The sequence below is a fragment of the Ipomoea nil genome, unplaced genomic scaffold (assembly GCF_001879475.1).
Source record: "Ipomoea nil cultivar Tokyo-kokei standard unplaced genomic scaffold, Asagao_1.1 scaffold2939, whole genome shotgun sequence".
In the NCBI taxonomy this organism is placed as follows: Eukaryota; Viridiplantae; Streptophyta; class Magnoliopsida; order Solanales; family Convolvulaceae; genus Ipomoea; species Ipomoea nil.
In genome coordinates, this window is record NW_017619367.1 from 1030659 (window position 1) to 1053362 (window position 22704).

Genomic DNA, 22704 nt, shown 5'->3' on the forward strand with positions numbered 1-22704 from the left:
GATTATCAAGATAGAACCATATCACCAATTATCAAGATCACATCATCAATATTATAAACAATTCATCAAGACACAAGAATATAGGGGGATGCCTAAGATGGAGTTCATAGCTAAGAAAATAGGTTTGTTGAGACATGGGTTACCTCTTAGCCTTAATTGATTTCCTTGGCTATGAAGGGTCTTCCTCTAAGTCTTTCTTCTTTCTTGATTTCTCCTAGGGGAATTCTTGGAACTCCTTGTGTGGTGAGAGATTATTGTGGTGGGGGTTCTAGGTGCCTCCTATGTCCCCCTATTTATATATCTAAGAGTCCTAATTAGGGCCCAAATACGATAGGCTTGCTAACTCTATTCCTTTTAGGACTAGGGGTTGGGTTTAGAGATGAGGGCCCACGGACTATGGTGGGCCTTTTCCTAATTAATTATTGTAATTTAATTCTTTCTTTGGATAATTGGTTAAATGATTAATTGGTTTTAGGGGTCGTAACACGGGGTGTTACAATAATTCATCCCAAATGAGCCTATAATTTAAAGAAAGTCCTTAATGCCTTAAATAAATCAAACCGGCTCAAATATAAGCTCAAATTAAACAAGCATAGAATTTAAAGCGAGTCTATAATGCTTTAAATAACCTAAATAGACTAAATTTAATTAGCCCAACAAAATAATACATCAATAAGGTCACTTGTAGCCGCGCCGCTTGGCTTGCTGCCGTCAACCCAGTCGTCGGCATATACAATCATTGAACGGTGCGCACAGTATATATACAATTAACATATAAGGCAAATTATTGTGTGGACCATGTTATGTGGACTATAACAAAAAATACATTTTTAATATATTAAATGTGCATTATTTTTGTATTGAATGTACATTATACTATATTTTTTTGAAAGTCAACCTGGAGGTTGTATTTATAGAAGTGTAAAATAGAGTCTGGAGGGACATTGTCCCAGTACATAGCAGTATCAAACGTGAAAGCTGTAGAAGCTAGAGTATGAGCTAATGAATTCTGTAATCTAGGAATGTAAATAATTGAGCAATACGAAAAAGTAGATATATGAGCTGAATACTATATAATGTACACTCAGAACAAAAATAATGTACATCCCCTGAATACAATGTACATTATTTTTGTACTGAATGTACATTATTTTACAGTAGACAAAATATGGTCCACACAACTTGTGTAGACCATGGTCCACACAATAATGATTTAACATATAACATATATGTTTCTTGATTCCATATGATTCAATTCCAAAACATATATACATTACAGTATAAGTATATACATACAAGTATAACATATGCTTGATTCCAAGAAAATAGTACGCACATTCATAAACAGAAACATGCGAATCAAAACATACAAATCACTTTAATATATATCTGAACACCGTATACGTATAACATATATAACATATATGCTTGTTTTCAAACAGTACGTATATTTGATTAAAAAAAATAAATATATATTACAGTATGTTCGAATACAATTAATATATATATATATATATATATATATATATATATATATATATAGAGGCGGGTTCAGGTGCGGCAGTGTCTTACGGTGCGGTTATTTCTTACGGTGCGGCAACACCAATAGTTCACCAAATATACACCATCAACGTTAGGAAATACACCACACAAAACAGAGTAAACAGAGCCCTGCATCACCAAACACACACCATTAGGTGTGAGTAAAAACACCATACACTGTTCGGAAATACACCATTGGGGGTGGTGAGTTATATGGTGTATTTTTTTGAGTCTGTGGTGTATTTTGTGATGTTTTATTACATTTCATTGGGGTGTGTTTTTATTACACAGTTGGTGCATATGGTTAACACTGTTGGTGTATTCTGGAATTTGACCGCACCGTCGCACCGTAAGACCCCGCCGCATATGAGCGCTCTTCTATATATATATATATATATATATATATATATATATATATATATATATTTGTTGATTCCATATAATGACAATTGTAAGTGTAAACATAAATTCCGACGGTGCAATCACAGTGCGAATTGATTCTAAATCAAATTGTATATACACGGATACGCATGCTACTCCAGTTGCCAAACTCAAATATACACAGTAAACACTTATAATTTTTAACGTATGCCATATTCGAACACAAAAAAAGCATTCGAGATGAATAATCAGCAAACCCACAATCAATTAAATCCTATAATTAAAAATCTCCAAATATCATGAACCCTAACTTTAGTTATGCGAACCTGGTTGGCCCGATCTTCTCTTCACACTCTAACTAAAATAATATTTCAGAACAGTTTATTAGGATAGGTGAAATCTGATTAAAATTAAAGGTTTAATTTAGGCTGGATATAAGGGTTTGTTTTTGTGATTTTTGGACAATTTTTTTTTTTAAATCGCGTATTTTTTCAAAGGCGGTTTGGCCATCTAATTTCTCAAAAAAAAAAAAAACTTCTTTTGCTCTTAATTTTTTTTTATGTATTTAGATGGTTTCAACAACATTCAAAAACGTTTTTACAACCACTTACGTAAATAATTTGTAAGGAAAAACTAGAGAAACCTTATGTTTTACTATTGAATTTTAAAATTTTTAGTTTAATTTTTTTTATTTTTAAAAAAATTAAAAAATTAAAAAAATAAAAATAAAAAAATCGGCGCCTAGGCGCCCCCTCGACGCCTAGGGGGCGCCTAACGTTTTTTGCAACTTTGATTACAACCTTTATTATGTAAATCAGTGTTAGGAAATAATTATTTCTAATACATTATTCTAGATTTCTTTGTAATTTGTAAGCTTTTGGATATATGACCCTTTAATCAAGCCCAAAACTATTATGTGCTCGATTTTGGATTTATCTGTTTGTTTATATGCCTAATTCTGGATATATCTATCTAATTATGTGCATGATTACCTGTGCCCCTAATTCACTAGTAGAGAATTGACCAAAAAAATGTAACAATACAGGTCTTTACTATGTAATTAAAGACTAGTAAAATAATAAAAAAACACGCGGTGGTAATTTTGTAAATATGTTGACAACTTTACGCGTCTTTACTTACCTTATAAAGACAAGTAATGTGCCAATTTTTTTTTAATTGCAATTATTTTACACTACTTGATATATCAAGCCAAGACTTGTATAGTTGGCCATTAAAAAATAATTTATTTTTATCTACATCATTTACGTTTTCACTTTCACACTTAGGTTTTCACGTACTACATCTTTATTTCTTCCTTAGCTCACCGTGTACCAGCAACGCAGCTCCACCGCCATCAATCTTTGCAGGTTCGTTCACTACTTCCTTCTTTTTCTTGCTTCCTTAGCTTCATCGTGTACCATCATCTTTTTGCTTCTTCCTTAGCTCCTTGATATTTTCCTTCATCCCTGGCCTTGTTCGTCGTAGCTCCGGGAAGGCAGCAGTAGCAGCTTTAGAAAAGCAGCCGCAACTCCGACAGTAGTAGATCTACTTTCTCCTGTGACGAGAAGTACTCCAGCAAGCAATATTACTTTTGCTTCGTACTCCGACAATGATGACGTAGTTTCGGCGGTGGAGAACCTACGTATTGCTTCTGCTTCGTACTCTGGCAGTGACGATGTAGTTTCGGCGGTGGGTGACGATGTAAGTTTGGCGGTGGAGAACCAGCGTAAAGCTTCCAGCGTACTGCTTCTGCTTCTGCTTCTGCTTCTGCTTCGTAGACTGTAGATCTTATCTTCATCTACATTAAATGCTACAGTGCTGCTCCGTACGTGAATAGGTATGGTCATTTAATCTTTTTTAAAAATCTTTTTATATAAATATTATAATTTATTATTTGTAAAAATAGTATTTTTATTTATAAGTTATAGTATTAAATTGTAAATTAAATTTAAGAATTATTTATTTTATATTATGGTTGTGGATTAATTATATTATATTATGGTCGTAGATTAATTATTGTTAATAATTTATTTGTGAAGTTTTGAATTATTAATTATATTATATTTTAGTTGTGTAATTATTGAATATTTGAATTTGTTAATTATATTATAATTTTGTGTGTGTGTCTGTATATCTATCTACTATCTACTATCTACTAGTCTACTATACTAATAAAAGTCCAAGAGAGTTAGGGTTATAATGGGTAGAAAAAATGGCGGTCAATTTTTTTAATCAAATGAATGGCTCAGATTGATCAGATTTTAATTTTTCTTTGAGATTTCCTAATTTATCCTTAATGAATATGATTATCCGTTAACTTTTCCGTTAAATATTATCTTTTCTGTTAGTTTCTGTTAGTTCACCGTTAACTTACTCATTGATTTTAATAAGAAAGGTCTCAGGTTCGAACCTCATCCCAATCAAATTAAAGTTGGCATAATTAGTACTCTATTTTACTCTTATTAAATTATTAATTAATAATTTAGTAGCTACAAAAAAAATACATATGCATTTCTTTAATTTAGAATTATGTGTGTACAATGTCTTTATTCAAAAAAAAAAATAATCATTATCAATAAATTAAATAAGAGAAATAATTTCTTTAGTTATATTGTCTTTATTTTTCTCAAATGTAAAAATTCTTTACATTCAAATTAATCAATTAATTATATTCACTACATTGTCTATTATCTTTTTTTGTGCACTATTTTTTAATTAAATATCAAAGTTATAATACAAAATAATGCTATATATTTATTTATCAAGTATTTTATTAATAGCATGAAAAAATTAAAAATTAAAAAAAAAATCATATTAATAAAGTCAGCGCGTCGAAAAAAATATTAATAAAGTCAGTCATATTAACTACTTTGAGGGATTTGTTAACAAAGAGAATATTCAAATCACACAACAAATTGAAGTGAGAACTACATAGCAATGTCCTTGTTTGATAATCAGCAGTTAGTGTTAGCGGATTTGACCAGCGAATTATATCAACGGTTGAAAAAAAGATATTTAAAAAAATTAGCCATTTAGATTAACATGTAAAATGACTTAAGGGTATACATAATAATAATAATAATAATAATAATAATAATAATAATAATTTTTTTTTTGAAAGTTACTGGCTCTATTACATTGTAGTATCTGTTCATATACTTTCTCAACCTACTGAAACACAAAGAACCAATAACGCCTCCACTGAGGCTTGAACTCATAATCTTCCAAATGGAAGTCCAACCCGGATACCATTAGACCACATAGTCCTGGTAATAATAATAATAATTAATAATTATTAATAATTAATAATAATAATAATAATAATAATTATTATTATTATTATTATTATTATTATTATTATTATTATTATTATTATTATAAAAAATAAAAAAATATATAATTAAGCCAATCATATTAACTACTTAATTGAGAGATTTATTGACAAAAAAGAGTATTCAAATCACACAACAAATTGAAGTGGGAAACTATCTCGCGATGTCCTTGTTTGGCAACCAGCAGTTACCTCTTCAATATTAGTGTATATTTAATATTTTATGCCCTAATTTTTATTTGTGTCGGAATATGGATTACATTGAATGAACAAGAAGCAGAGATGGAGCAGATTGAAGAAGAAAGGTAGTATTATTGATGATGAGAGAATTGGAGGATACACTGGTTTATATAAGGGAATAAGGGAAAAAGAATAGAAATAAAAGGGAAGGGAGGATATTACATTTTTATCCTCCAACACCCCCCCCCCCCCCGGTAAGCTGGAGCGTGTAGATTCTACATGTCCAGCTTAGATACAAAAGAACGAAGAAAAAAAATCAATACAGCAACCAACATTATACAAAGAAGGGTCTGATGTCTGGATTTGGTCCAGCTAATCCATCAAAAGAAATGTACTTGGCATAGTTTGGTTCCTCATCAAACTTCAAATTCACAACATATTCAACAAACTGCATGCTTAAAAGGACCAGGGCAGAAGCAACAGAGCATTTCTGGAGAAGTAGACATCTTTTTCTTTTCGGAATTAAAAGGTTCAACTTTCAATACCTTGCAGTCCTTGTGTTGAGCCCCTAACTCACCTCCCAGAAGCAACCCATATTTTACTATAGCTGATTCTGTTGGGGTACCCAAAATAGATCTATTTCCATCCTTATCTGTCACCACCTCGGCCCCTGTATTGTGAAAGATTGCCTGCAAAATAACGGCTAATACATTTTCTGATATTTCTGAACTTATGTTGTTGCTGCCACCTTCACCAGCTTCTATTATTCTAACTTCTCCACAAATCCATGTTTTAGTGACCACCATATGGTTGGTTGTTAGTGTCCCAGTTTTATCAGTGCAAATGCAAGTAGCAGAACACATTGTCTCGCATGCAGAAAAAGTTCTCACCAGTGCCTTGTTGTCCATTAACTGTTTCATCGCAAATGCAAGGCTCAGTGTCACAGCCAGAAAATTGACAAAATCACGAAGGTTCTTTACTTCCTGAAGTGTCATTTCTAATCTGTCAGCAACATCTTTGTTGCTAGATATAAGTTCACACTTCTCTTTCTCTAAATTCTGTGAAATGTTGCTCAAATTTCTCAACTCATCTCCTTTTAGTCTTGATTCAAGATTCAACTCTTCCAATTTAGACTTCAAAGTCTCCACGATCACCGCACCATTTTTAGTGTCCAACCCAGCATTTTTGGGATTCAGGCTCACTAATGCATTTTTACAAACAATTGGTGTATCTAGCAATTGTTCACTAATCTCAACACAATCAGCATGTCTAATCCCCTCAATAGCCTTACAAAAAGACGTAGATGCTAGATTAGAAGGATTACCAGATTCTGGCTTAGACACCTCCTCACCAAACGCTCTATTTTCAGCTAACTTCGATTCAGCGGCAGATTCTATTTCCGCCTCTGTGTCTCCGCGATGCTGATCGCTAGTTGGAGTCGTCTCTCTGCTGAAACTGCAATGGAAATAATAATCTGAATTGTCGGTTACGAAATCCTCTTCCTGCAGATCCAAAGATCTGCAGATCTCATTCGCAACCTCTCTTGACTTGCGACGTGCGGCGCCTGAGCTCTTCGACGTTGACGGAGCACGATCGGACGTCGCAGAAACAACCGGAGACATTGAATTTTCTGAGAAATTCACGTCGATTTCATTGTTCGGCTTCCTAGCTTTACCGGACAACGAAAACCTCTCAACGCTAAAAATCGCCTTCCGCTGCGGATCGGCTACGGGCATCTGCTGCTCCGAACTCAGATTCCTCTGCGGAATCATTGACGATGCTGATCTAACTGGTGATCGAGCACCGGCATCGTTGCTACGCATCCTCTGCGGATGGATTGGAATCATCCTCTGCGGATGGATCAGAATCATCCTCTGCAGATTAACTAGGATTGCACAGGAACTATTTAGGTGTCGGCGTCGCTTTACTTCATCGACTTCTCCGCCACCGGAAAATGCAGCAGCGTGGATGAGGTCGGAATATGGATTACATTGAATGAACAAGAAGCAGAGATGGAGCAGATTGAAGAAGAAAGGTAGTATTATTGATGATGAGAGAATTGGAGAATTGGAGGATACACTGGTTTATATAAGGGAATAAGGGAAAAAGAATAGAAATAAAAGGGAAGGGAGGATATTACATTTTTATCCTCCAACAATTTGCTCTCCCTTATTTCCCGTATTTGGTTTCAACCATACTCATACAATTATTTTATTGACAATTATAATCAATCTTGACTATATTATCTTGCATTTGTAAACTTAGAATTACCTATTTAAATATGCATATTCAACATTCAATTATCTATGCATGAACAATTCCAATATAATCTTGCATTGATATATTTTATAGTACTTATTTTAAAAAAAAAACATTGGGCATTATCTCAATCGCGCAATGCGCGTAAAAAAACTAGTGTATATATAAGTATTAAATTTGTGGATTATAGTATATATAATGAAGTTGAGAATTTGTGAAATATTTATATTATATTATATGGTTGTTTGTGTAAGTAGGTAGTGAATTTTTTATTAATTGTGTATTTGTATTGATTAGTAAATTTTATAATTTTTATTAGTTATGATAACAACTAGTGTTTAATACATATTAATTAAGTATACGTATAAAATTTTTAGTATATGAAATTGAAGAAAGTCAAATTTATTAACCATAACTAATTGTAACTTTAATTCAAATATAATAATAATAATAATAATAATAATAATAATAATAATAATAATAATAATAATAATAATAATAATAATAATAAAAAACTAAATCTAACTATGTACTTAAATCATTAGATGTGAGTTGAATGAATAGCTATTTTAATTTACAGATTGATTGTAACGGGTGTTAGTTGGAGGTATGGATCGGAGTTGGATGTATAGGAAACACAATGCACTTGAATTTGTGCAACGGGTAAAAGAGTTTATAAAATATGCTAAAGAAAATAAAGCTAAAAAAATGATTACTTTATTGTATGCCGTTGTTATGATTGCAAGAATTTGAGAAAGTTTCGTAGTTCTGAGCAAGTGAAAGATCATGTGATTCGTCGTGGTTTTAAGCAAGGGTATAATCGGTGGATATGGCATGGTGAAAGTCTACTCCCAAGTAGTAGTGGCGGTGCTTATAAGGAAAATGATGATATTGAAAAGGAAAAAAGTAGTGATGATGATAATGATGGAGATAATGATCGAATAGATGAAATGCCTTAGTGATATGCAAGGAGATTGTAGTGAAATGCCTCATATATTTGAAAGTTTATTTGTTGAGTCAGAAAAGTCTTTATTTCTTGGATGTGCCAAATTTACAAAGTTATCGGCTGTGTTGAAATTGTATAGCTTAAAAGCAAAAAATGGATGGAGTGATAAGGGTTTTACAGAGTTATTAGAACTTTTAAAGGACATGCTTCCTGACAGTAACGAACTTCCTAGTTCAACCTATGAGGCAAAGAAAATGTTGTGCCCGCTAGGTATGGAGATCAAGAAGATACATGCATGTCCAAATGATTGTGTATTGTATCGGAAAGAATACAGTGACTTGCATGTATGTCCAAAGTGTGGAGCATCCCGTTATAAGAGAAAAAACGTTGTTGATGTATGTGAGGATAAGAAAGGGCCTCCAGCAAAAGTGTTATGGTATCTACCTATAATACCAAGATTCAAACGCTTGTTTGCAAATCCAAATGATGCAAAGAATTTGCACTGGCATGCTAAAGGGAGAAAAGAAGATGGAAAATTGTGACACCCACCTGATTCTCCTCAATGGAGGAACATTAATAGGATGTTTCCTGAATTCGGTTGTGAAAATAGGAACCTTAGACTTGGGCTATGTACAGATGGAATGAATCCCCACGGTAATATGAGTAGTCGACATAGCACTTGGCCAGTTCTTTTAGTAGCTTACAATCTTCCTCCATGGTTATGTATGAAGCGCAAGTACATCATGTTATCTTTGCTGATTTCAGGACCTAAACAACCTGAAAATGACATAGATGTATACTTAGCGCCGCTTGTTGATGATTTAAAAATGTTGTGGAACGAAGGTGTGGAAATGTTTGACGCATATAGTCAAACCAATTTTACCTTACGTGCTATGACTTTTTGCACAATAAATGATTTTCCCGCGTATGGTAACTTGTCTGGTTATACTACTAAAGGAGCTAAGGCATGTCCCATTTGTGAGGATGAAACGAGTGACCTATGATTGAATAATAGTAGAAAGAATGTGTTCATGAGTCACTGGACATTTCTCCCTATTGGACATCCTTACCGAAAGAAGAAAAAATCTTATAATGGAGAAGTTGAGACTCGAGTAGCCCGATTGCCATTATCGGGAACAACAATTTATGAACAAGTGAAAAATCTGAATGTTGATTTGGGTAAAATTGAAGTCAAACAAGCCGTGAATATGTAAGTAAAAGTATTAAAATATTATGTACTTCAAATTATGTCTTTTTCATAAGTTTAGTATTATTTTATTGGAAATTAAGTTATTTCTATATATATACATTAATGATAGGGCTTTTCGAACCTCTACAATTCAACGAGGGCAAAGGATTATGGGTAATGCTAATTGGAAATATGTGAAGGTATAAAAAATATGATTATTTACTATAAAATTTTTACTTAGTTATATTTCAATTAACTAATACATACATACATCTATATATATACATGTGTACGTGGTTTTCTTTTAGTGTCCTCAACAACCCGGTAGTGATGAATGTGGATACTACGTTATGAGGTTCATATATGATATATGCACAAAATTTCATAACTACACTTCGTTGGATGAGGTGAGTACAAAGTGATACAATTTAAATATTTTTAATTATTATAATATTTTATAGTTTTTTTTTTTTTGAAAGATATTTTATAGTATATATACTCATTGTTTTTTTTTTTTTAATTATCCAAAATTTTGTAGGCATATCAAGACACAAATGCTTATTCTAAGGATGAAATAGATGAGATACGGAATTTATGGATAGACTATTTTGTAAATGAGTGCATATAAATGTTTATTAGGTGCACTAGATGGAATTACATTGTATATATTATGATATATTAATGTTGGATTATTATTTTGCGTTAGACAATTATGTATGTTGGATGATTATATTGTGTTAGACAATTATGTATGTTGGATTATATATATTGTGTTGAATGGTTTGAACCATATAAATGTTGTTTGGTAGTGGAATTTTCTGTTGGAGCAAAGATTAGTACAGGATACTATTGAATTAAAATAAATATTAAAGAAATATTACAGTATGCTGCGTCTTTACCTGCCGTATTATTGTTTTTTTTTTATTAAACACAAAAACGCGTCTTTAATTAGCTAGTAAAGACGCGTATAGTCCACCTTACGCGACTACCAAATAAAGACGAGTAAAGTTGCCAACTTTTAGTGTTTGCGCCGTACGCGTCTTTACTTTTAAAAACGCATATGACTCTTTTTCTACTAGTGATTGTTGTTTATGATTTGAGTGATTTCCATTTACTAATACTTTCTTTTTTAGATGGACAGTATTAGTGTGTCAGAAATTTAGCCTCCTCCACTAAGTGAGGAACATGAGGTGGAAGTCCAAGCTATAGAGACAAATACATCTCAGCAGTCTTTGCTTCCATCAGTTCCAAAGAAAAGAAAAGAGATCGAGACAACTTCGAAAATATAAAAAACAAAGAGGGCATTGTTATTAAAGGTAAGTTGATGCGAATCTGGTTGGCCCGATTTTCTCTTCACACTCTGACTAAAATAATATTTCAGAACAGTTTATTAGGCTAGGTGAAATCAGATTAAAAGGTTTAATTTAGGCTGGGTATTGTTGAAAAAAAAAAAAAAGCTTAAAATAGCATAAAATGACATGTTAAGTGGCTATTTTGGTTATCGAATTCCAACTACAAACGAGATCGAAAAGGCTTTATTCAAGCCCGAGCTCGTGTACGCCGACACCTGCGGGCATAAGTTATGCCAAACTTCGGTACCATTTTCCAAACATGCCTGAACAGCAAGTTTCGTTTATTGGATTATTATTTGTTATTCTACCAACGGATCCAACATGTATAAGGGTTTGTTTTTGTGGTTTTTGATAAGTCCTCGGCCACACCGGGTTATACGGTGATACGTAGGATTTGGGACGACGCCACAAGTGAGGTTTCACACTTGATAAGTCAGAATCACCATGACTTGATCATGGTCAAACTCTCCCGAGTTCTAGAAAACACTCAGTTTCCTATCTCAAAAATTCTCAACTATATATTTCATTATGCATGCAATGACCTTAAATAGCCATTAACAAGCAGATTACAACCGCATGAATGAGATAATTATTAATAATAGGATAATCTAATCCTAACCAACAAACTAAGATAAACATAAATTATAATATAATTTAACAAACTAAATCTAAAACAATATTAAGATAATTATCCTAATTAATTAATAAAACTTATTCTAAAATATTCTAACTTCATTGTTGATTCTCGTACCCACAACATAAGTGCTTATATTGTGCAAAGTTGTTTGCATGTGAGTCCAAGAAACATGAAACTTCTGCTTCTTTGAAAAATCACATGTTAAATTACTTAAAAAATATCATCTCTCCAAGGATACTAGGAAATCTCTTCTCACCTTCCAACATGTCCCTAGTTCTGATGGAACTAAGAGTAGTGAACGGGCGTTGCGAACCTAGGTATTTGATCGAGAGCTGACCAAGAGAACACTACCTGAAACGATTATTGTTGATGTACTACAATATACCTTTTAGGTTTTTGAGGGTTAAGATTTTAGGAAGTTTGTTGTTATTTTCTGACCTAGGTTTAAAATCCCTTCAAATTGGACTGTGAGTAGGGACATATTCAAGATATTTTCTGATGAGAGTGTAAATTTTAAGATGTTTTTTAGGACTAATAGTCAAATGGTTAGTACCACTACTAATACTTGGATCTTTGTACAGAGGATAAATTATATGTGTATAACTGCACATTTAATAAATAATGAGTGGAAACTGCAAAAGAAAATAATTTCCTTTGTCATTGGGGAAATTGCTGCGGCATTCCACCATCCCACAATTTATTGTTGCTCCAACCAACGGCAAAACTCAAGCCAAATGCCCAAAAATTTGCTGTTGGTGAACAGTGTCACGCCATATATAGCGCGACACTGTTCACTTGCGGCAAATGTGAGAGGGGGAGAAAATTTACGTTTTTACCCTTGTTTATTTTTATAATTTCAAATGTATCATTTATTTGTTTTATACGTAACTTTTTATTTTGTTAAATACTTATATTTAAAGTTTGTATTATTAAATATAAATTATACCATTTTAAAGTCTTCATTGAGAAGATTGAAACAAGACTAATATTGAATATATATTATTAAAATTTCAAATAGATCAAACATAATTTCAACATAATAAAAATAATCAAAGTTGGAGGGAAGTATGAGCTCCTAAAGTTGATATAACTAGAGATGAGAATATTATATTTTAAGAATTTCTTGCTCGGCATAGACAAATTAAAGAAGTCTCCGTAATGCATTGATTGACCATTTGTGGGAATGATATAGTAATTAATTTCGATAATTAAATCTAATAGATATTTTATGTTATATTATTATTATTATTATGGAATAAACTAAATTTTTAAAAATATTGTTAATTTCATTTTTTTAAAATTAATGCTATGAAAAAAATTGAAAAAATTGCACTTTTCGTCCCTAAGTTATATAATAATTGTAGAATTAGTCCCTAATTATTGGTCATACTCACTTTTTGTCCCTAAGTTATCATTGGTGTTGCACTTTCGTCCCTTTACAAACAAAATATTATGGACGAAATTTGCCATTTTAGTATAATGTAGGGATGAAAAGTACAATGCCAATGATAGTTTAGTGGTGAAAAGTAAGCATGACCAACCATTAGGGATGAATTCATCTACAATTACTATATTTAGGGACGAAAAGTGAAATTTTCCCCAAAAAAATTATAAAATTTGTATATTTATAAATTACATTAGAAGTATTATTAAACACAAAAATCAAAATTTTCTTTTTCAAAAAAACACAAAAATCAAATCAATATTTGAAAAAATACTAAAGAAAATAAGCAAAGAAGAAAGGATTTGTTTGACCAATGAATAGTAAATAAGACATGTAAAATGGGACAAATGGAATAATAATTAATTCACTTATTCATAAAATTAATTAAATTATGAGTAACTAATAAATATTAAAGAAATATTATACTTAATACAATTTTTATATATCGTAAAGTTGTAAATAATTTCAGGTACAATGCGTTTTCCTTAAAAAACTAGTACCACGTATTCTTAATTCTTTTCCTCTTTGAACATTCCATCTAGAAAGTGTCTCAAGTTACAAACTTGTACAAAATTCCAAAAAAAAATAAATAAAAATGAATAGATGGAGTTTTTATCAAGAGGTTTTAGATTGTCTTCTTTATCACTGATTTTGTTTCTTACCTAAAAATTACCTAATCTCTGGGTTTCTAGGTGAAGCAAACATATTATTATTTTTGCTCATAGGTATCAACGGTTTTGGATAATATAATGAATTTAATTTGAGAGACTATTCCTTTCCATATTGATGACTTGGAAGATTGATGCCCGCGCGGACTTAACTCATTGGTTCAGTAGGTAATATTTGGGAGAAGGAGAAGAGTTGGAAGATTGATGTTTTTTACATTTTTGGTCCCAATAAAGTTTGTTTTGAAACTTGGTTGCATGTTGAGGGTAAAAATGAAGAAATGGTGGATAAGAGGTCTTCAACTTGCTGAGCTTTTGGTGAGTTCTATGGTTCATTTGGGATATGGTTTCTACATATTCAGCACAGCTGTGGCTGGTGACCTCTCTCAGATCTTGAGCGATTATTTTGTCCTTTGGAAAACTGGGCTGAGAATAGAGGATTCAACAGGCACAACCAGCGCCATCAATCTGCCTCCCATTGTGTTGGTTCATGGAATCTTTGGTTTCGGAAAAGGGGTATGCCATTTCGGTTCTTTTCAAATGAAACATAACTTAGCTGCCATCTCAATTAAAAGTTTAATATTTATGAAAATATTGCATTGTCTAGATGTTACAGATCATGTTCAATCTTACTACAATATATTCTTGTAACACATTCAAGCATTAATTCATGTGTTGAGATTAACAGGAACAAGAAACAATAATAATGGCAGAAAGATAAAGAAGGCAAGATTTAAGTGGTTCGGTAATGTGCCTACATCCACAGGAGTGAAAGTATTCTTTTATTCACAGTGATGATTATAGTGGTGACACAACCCGTAGGGATACAACCAATATATTTTATAGGCATCTAATCCCTATACAATGGGTCTACTCTGTTTCACTCCTATTCCTAGTATGAGACAAACTCATATTCAGACAAACTCAACAATCTCCACCTTGGCGAATATGCTCTTTAGGAGAAAAGATAACTCATATCGAATTTTATACTTGAATAGACCATCTCAACCGTGCTCTGATACCAATTTATTGAGATTAACAGGAACAAGAAACAATAATAATGACAGAAAGGTAAAGAAAGCAAGATTTACGTGGTTCGGCAATGTGTCTACATCCACGGGAGTGAAAGTGATGATTATACTGGTGACACAACCCCTTCCAATCCCTCAATGCGTCTACCATGTTTTACTCATATTCCTAGTATGAGACAAACTTATATTCCTAATCCCTATATGAGAGAAACTCAACACCATGATTATTGCCACATTTATATTGTCTTCATTATTTTACCCTTTATGATTTATGCAAACATAATTGATCTGTACATAATTATATACCCCGGGTCATTTAGTTACATCAAATATATTGAGATTGTACATTTATAATTCAAGCTTTTTTTGGTTCTGGGATTTGTCATGTGTTGTAGAGAATGGGAGGGCTATCTTATTTTGGTGGAGCTGAGAAGAAGGATGGTAGCATCCTTGTGCCTGATTTGGGGTCATTGACTAGTATTTATGATAGGTGGGTGTTTGAGGATCAAGAGTGCCTTTTAGGTTAAAGTACATATGAAGTTTCTGTATTATTGTGTTTTGTTCAATTTAGTTCTTGTATCTTTATTTTGTTCAATTTAATCCCTCAACTTTAAAAAATAGTGAAACTAAAAAAGACAATTGTCTAAATCTAATTAGAAACAAGGTTGTAATTATTTATTTTGGACATACTAATTTAATATATTGGTGCTAAAAATAAATAATTTTAAATATTTATAAAGTAATATATGAGTAGAAATATAAATGGCGTCAGTGCCACGTAACCTAAGTTAACGATAATATTAACACCGTTAACTATTGTCCTTAATTGTACCACTTTAGAAAGTATAGGACTAAATTGAACAAAATAAATGTATAAGGACTAATTTGAACAAAACATTGTAGTACAGGGACCTCGGGTAGATACTTTGACCTGGCTTTTATCTATCTATTGTTTCATTTTGATGATGTTTTTAGTTGTGGTTTCTGCAATGTCTGATGGATTTTAGGCTGCAGGGCTCGTGAACTGTTCTACTATTTGAAAGGAGGTCAGGTTGATTATGGGGAAGAACACAGCAAGGCTTGCGGGCATGCACAATTTGGAAGAATTTATGAAAAAGGTTTGAACTTTTAATTTACTAGTCATCTTGTTAGGATCAAACACTCATCATTATGCACAAAAGATATAACTCGTAGCTTCAAAAGACAAGGTGTTTGTCGGGGTCAGTTTTTAGATTTTTGTGGCCTCGTTCTGATAAATAAATGAGGCCCTACTAAAATTACAATCTTTAAAATCAATACTGTACTTTTTTTTTCTAATAATAAGATGGTAAAATGTTGTTGTGCGCAAAGAAAAAAAAAAACAAAAAACATATTATGGAATACATTACAACAACAACAACAACAACAACAACAACAACAACAACAACAACAACAATAATAATAATAATAATAATAATAATAATAATAATAATAATAATAATAATAATGTGCGCAACTCGCAATGCAAAAGGATTAAAAAAAAAAAAAAAAAAAAAGAGATAGTTGGAGCAAAACTAAAGTTTCAAACCTTTAACTTCCAAGTTGAAATACAATAAGTACATATTCCTACCATTACTCCATGGAGCCTTTTAAGTTCAATTGAAAACTTTTAGTTTTTATTTCTAAATTAGCTAGGTAAAAATTAAATATTAGATCCTCTAAAATTTGGGGGCCCTGTGCGGTAGCACAGCTTGCACAGCCTAAAATGCCCTGATATTTGTCTTTCAGGCCTCTGCCCAACAATCTCCTAACCACCTGGTGCTGGGTATTAACCTTCACCGGCTTCCGCCCAACAGTTCATCCAGCACCTGCTACATTTTGGATCATGCGCTTACCACTAAGCTAAAAATTATAGCTCGTAACGAAGGCGCAATTTTATTTCTTTATACTGCCAACCAAATTGTTAAGAGCTGGTCCAAGAATTGGCTTTTCTGGCTTGGCTTTTCGGCCTCCGCCTAACAATTTCTCTATCATTTACCAGTCTTAACTGCACAGTTTTTACCGAATCAAACGCTTACCACTACGCCAAAAACTATAGCTTGCAACTTTATTTTTTTATACCCCAGACACATTTTCGAGAGACAGGGTACACATTTTCGAGAGGCAGAGTGCTGACGGGCCCTTCATGCCTCTAACCAACAATCTTTTAGGCACCTGGTGTTGAACTTGGCCCTTCACCAACCCGCAAATTATGCTGTGCAACCGAATGCACCTTGCAAGGTGCATACGGTTGCAAAACGGCGCCGTTTTGGTTAAAAAAACGCGCGTCCCACTTAAAGAAGAAATCAGGTTCGATTCCCGGCAATAGCATTTTTATATATCCAGAAATTCATAACTATATAACCACAATTTCATAACTATATATCCACAATTTCATAACTATATATCCACAGTGAATGAATGAAGTAAAAATTCACAATGAATGAATGAATGAAGTAAAAATCCATAATGAATGAATGAATGAAGTAAAAATCCACAATGAATGAACTAAATATCCACAATATATGATTGAACTAAATATCCACAATGAATGAACTAAATATCCACAATTTCATAACTATATATCCACAATTTCATAACTATATATCCACAGTGAATGAATGAATGAATGAAATAAAAATCCACAATGAATGAATGAATGAAGTAAAAATCCACAATGAATGAACTAAATATCCACAATATATGATTGAACTAAATATCCACAATGAATGAACTAAATATCCATAAATTCATAACTATATATCCACAATTTCATAACTATATATCCACAATAATACTATTGCTGAGAGTTGAACCTGATTTTTTTTTTTAAAGTGGGACGCGCGTTTTTAATCAAAACAACGTCATTTTGAACCGTATGCACCATGCGCATGGTACATTCGGTTGCACAGCATAACTATTGTCACCAACCTTCGTCCAACTGATCCGATATTACATAAATTTAATTTACACATTAATTGCAGGGCATTACCCTGAGTGGGATGAGGATCACCCTATTCCCTTCGTGGGCCATTCGGCTGGAGCACAGGTAGTCCGAGTTTTGCAGCAAATGCTTGCTGAAAAGGTCTGTCTGCATATATATAATCATAATCAGTTCATGATTAATGAGGTTTAGCACAACTGTCTCATCATGGTCAAAACTAAGAAAGTACTCTAATTGTTGTAGGCATTCAAGGGTTATGAAAACACGTCTGAAGATTGGGTCTCAAGTTTAACTTCTTTGTCTGGAGCACTCAATGGGACCACAAGAGCTTACCTAGATGGAATTCAGTTAGTTTGCAAGTGATTTTAGTAATAATTCTGCATTAAATCATGTTAACAAGAGGTATGGCCGTATGGTTTCGGAAATTAAATAACAGTTAATTGTTATATCGTGGATCAGAATTCACATTGTGTTGTGAATCTTAATTCAAAAATTAATTGTGTCAGTAATTGTTTGGGGATTAAATAACACTTTTAGTCTAAAAATTATGTGTCTGTACTTGGTTGGGGATTAAAATAACAATCAATTGTTATATCGCAGACCAGAATCCACCTTGCATTGTGAATCTTGGTCCAAAAATTATGTGTCTGCAATTAATATATTATGTACATTCAGTTAATAAATTATGTGTCTATAAATAAATTGAAAACACATAATATGTTAACTACTGACACATAATATGTTAATTAACTGCATATTATGTCAATGCAGACATGCAGTTAACATATTATGTGCCTGTAGTTAACATATTATGTGACTTCAATTTGTTTATGAACACATAATATATTAATGACAGACACATAATATCATTTTGGACCAGATCTACAATGAACCTAGTCTATGGTATAATTCAATAGTTATACCATGGACTAGGGTTCACACTGCACTATGGACTTTGGTTCATGTGTTTGTGTTTTGTTTTATGACTTTTTGTGTCTTGCATTATGAAATTTTGTACCTTATGAGTATGAATTCTATACCTAGAACAAATTAGTAATTGTGTCTTATGTTATGAATTTATGTCTCTTGTATTGTGAAATTTTGTGTCTATGAACACAAATTATGTACCTAAATCAAATTTGAAAAATAAGTAAATATATAACATGTGTATGTGTCTTGTGTTATGAAATTCTGTACCTCGTCTTTTCAATCCAACTGGGTCCATAATGCTATGCTATGTGTCTTGTGTTGTGATTTTTGTGTTTTGTGTTGTGCAATTTTGTACCTTACAAGTATGAATTCTGTACCTCGTTATTTCAATCCATGGTTCATAATGCTATGTGGACTTTAGTTCATAATATAAATTGCGGGTATAATTTGCCAAAAAAAAAGTAGAATTGGTTGTCCAAACAAGTTTATGTGCATTACAGGCCTGACGATGGGAGGTCCTTGAAGCCCATCTCTCTGCTCCAGCTCTGCCGCATTGGAGTCATAATTTATGATTGGTTTGACATTCCCTGGCTAAAGGCCTACTACAACTTTGGGTTTGATCATTTCAACATATCTTGGAAGAAAACTGGCATTCAAGGTCTTCTTGATTGTCTCATGGGAAATGTTGGTCCCTTTGCTTCTGGAGATTGGATTCTCCCAGACCTTACAATCCAAGGCTCTGTCAAATTGAACACCCACTTGAGTACATTCCCAAATACATTACGGTTCCTTCTGTTGTACTAGGAATACATCCCTTGCTATTTATCAGAGTCCTACAAATGACCCAATGGCAACATCCTTCTCATGTTCCTCTCCCTTGCAAAGGTTACAGGTCTGCGTTTCTTTAAACTTAGTCTCACTATCAGTTTAAACTTTTAAACGAAAAATGCTGCTTTAACTCGCAAATGCAGGGACGCAGACTGGTGGGACAACGATGGAGCGTTGAACACGATATCCATGACCCGCCCTTTTTTACCAGTCGAGCATCCAAGTCAGTTTGTTGCAGAAGGTTCTGAATGCCCGCATTTGCATCCAGGCATCTGGTATGTAAACAGTATGGCAAAATTTTCTATGAGGATCTGTGAGACGGGTTGGGTTTCTTCATAAGTATTACAATTTTTATTCATAAGTAACATTCAATTAATATATTCATGACTAACACTACAACTTTTCTCATAACTATTCAACCCCTACATATTACATTTTTCTTCAAAACAATTACACTTCCCCTTACAAATAACAAATAACATATTATTAATTACTACAGAGTATTACATTTTCAAGATAAGTATTACATTTCTATCATGACCCGACCTGTCTCGCGGATAAGGATCCTCACAAGAGACTCGCTCAAATAGCATTTATCCATTGTGTTGAGATCCTCTCTCATGTGTTCTGATCTGCTACAAAGATGACTGACTATTTAGCCTTCTGAACAGGCCAATTAAGTTCTTGGTTGATTTGTTTTTGTATGGATCCAGGTACTATAAGATCATGGAAGGTGATCATATTGTTTTCATTCTCAACCGGGAGAGAGCTGGATTGCAATTTGATTTGATATATGACAAAATTATTGAGCGCTGCCGGAAACATGTTTTTAGGAGGATTCCAATTGTTGAGTATGTCTCATATAAGGATTAGGAGCGGAGCGAAATTACTTGAGCCCGTGTATAAAGATACTTTTGTACACATACATGTCTAGAGATGTCTATAAGTACGTTGTTTGCATCTCTAGGTGTTTTATTATCATCATAATTAATAAAAGAATAGGTTTATTCCTGTGGACGTAGGCAAATTGCCTTTGAGGGGTAGAACGAGTGTTGTTCCATCTTGATGCACCATTGTTGGGCTTGTACATCTTCATCTCTTTGATTTTTGCTTCAGATTCACGTGCAGCATAGAAGGCATCATCAAGGGTGTCATGTCTTTGTGGACTCATTCCCCACCGAATTTCTTTGTTCAATCCATGTAAGAAATTAAACGAGCAATAGTTCTTGCCTCTTCTTCATGTATGTCACCTTGCTCAAGCAAAATATTGATTGTTCGGTGATAGTCATCAACCGACATTGATCCCTGAACGGTTCCCTGCAATTTTCTTTCAAAATCATAGAAAAAAAATGTAGGGCGAAAGGTTAGGCGCATATCTTCCCTTACTTGAACCCAAAATTCATAGGGAATAAAATCAGCAACTCTCTCCCTATTTTTTTTTCTCCACCAAGATACTGCATACCCCTTAAAAGATGTAGCAACTAGCCTAATTTTTGTAAGATCAGAATAGTGCTTTAAATCAAAAAGTGTTTCAATAGCATTCTCACATTCTATATACTCTGTTGGTCCCTTCTCACAGAGAAGTTAGGAATTTCAAGTTTAATGTTTCCTAACTCCTCATTAGGCTGTTGGATCCTTTGACATCTAGGATCCACTCTCCCTGCTGGTGGCAGGTGTTGCTCATCATTGTGTGGTGGTTGCACTTGCTGTGAGCGTTGCTCCAGATTAGTCATCCATGTGAGTAACCCGTCCATGGCAAAGGTTAGAGCATCTATTTTTTCTTCCAATGTCTGGGGTGGGTTTGGAACTTGTTCATCCATCTGTAGAGGGAAAAAAAATCTAAAAACAAGAAGATGTGTGAGTAGACACGTTAGTGAAACCAAAAAGTCGGCTCGCTCCCTCACTATTCTCAGCTCACATGTAAGATGTGGATTATATAGCTCTGGGGGTGCTGTTAAGAATAAAGTGTAATGGTTTTGATATGCCAAATATGTATTTGTAGAACCCCGAATTTTATTTGTATAGGTCTAGTAGAGTCTTAGACCATGATCGGGAAATTATTTAATTTGCAAAAGAGAAAAATAGAGGAAGATGCATGAAAATAGAAGAAGAAGATATAAAGCCGAAAATCAAGAATTTGTCTGAAGAAAATGACAAATTGAAGAAGAAGATGAATAATATGATATTCACGTCGCTACTACTCAAAAAGAATTCCCAGAAGAATTTTCGTAAAAGAAAATTAAGATCGAAAGATTGCATGAATTTGACTTGGCTCAAGTTCGAATCTTGCCATCAACAATTTTACAAGGTAAATTTTGAGAAGCCAAAATTAATTAAGCCTGATGGAGTTGGGCGATAATTTGGCTTTGGGTATTCAAGTTCGGAGCCAGTGTAAAATTGAAATTGGGAGCCAATTCAAGTTGTAGTATGGGAAAACGTAGAGAGATTATCGGCAAGCGTATTTGAGTGAGAAGCTTTAATAATAATGGATTAGGGTTACAGATTTGCAGATTTGAGAAGCTGTACAATAGTAATGGGGCTAGGGTTTGTTTTTTGGGTTTTATTTTGTTTTTTTGCGCAAAGTATGCCGTGTAACCGTGTGCACCATGCATGGTGCACGCAGTTGCAAAAACGATGTCGTTTTGATTAAAAACGCGCGTTCGACTTTAAAAAAAAAACAGTTTCGATTGCTGTTAACGGCGTTATGTTGTGCATAATTTGAACTATATATCCAGAATGAATGAACTATATATACCCAGAATGAATGAACTATATATCTAGAATGAATGAACTATATATCCAGAATGAATGAAATATATATCCAGAATGAATGAACTATATAGTTCAAATTATGCACAACATAACGTTGTTAACGGCAATCGAAACTAATTTTTTTTTTAAAGGCGGACGTCAAATCGACGTCGTTTTTGCAACCGTGTGCACCATGCATGGTGCACATGGTTGCACAGCATAACGCTCTGTTTTTTTGGTTTTGAACCGATTTTTTGCAAGATTAATAAAGACTTT

The 22704-nt window shown here is 33.2% G+C and overlaps 1 long non-coding RNA gene and 1 pseudogene across 2 annotated transcripts; both read left to right on the plus strand.

The window, feature by feature from the left end:
- The first annotated feature begins 9972 nt into the window (after window positions 1–9972).
- LOC109162357 lies at window positions 9973–22011 on the plus strand. Of its 2 annotated transcripts, XR_002051076.1 has the most exons (4): window positions 9973–10028; window positions 10137–10235; window positions 10367–10511; window positions 22001–22011. It is a non-coding gene; the product is annotated as an uncharacterized LOC109162357 (long non-coding RNA). The 2 variants fall into 2 exon arrangements; XR_002051075.1 differs by lacking the exon at window positions 22001–22011 and having other exon boundaries at window positions 10367–10642.
- Window positions 14170–20701, plus strand: LOC109162355 (annotated as a pseudogene).
- Window positions 22012–22704: the final 693 nt, after the last annotated feature.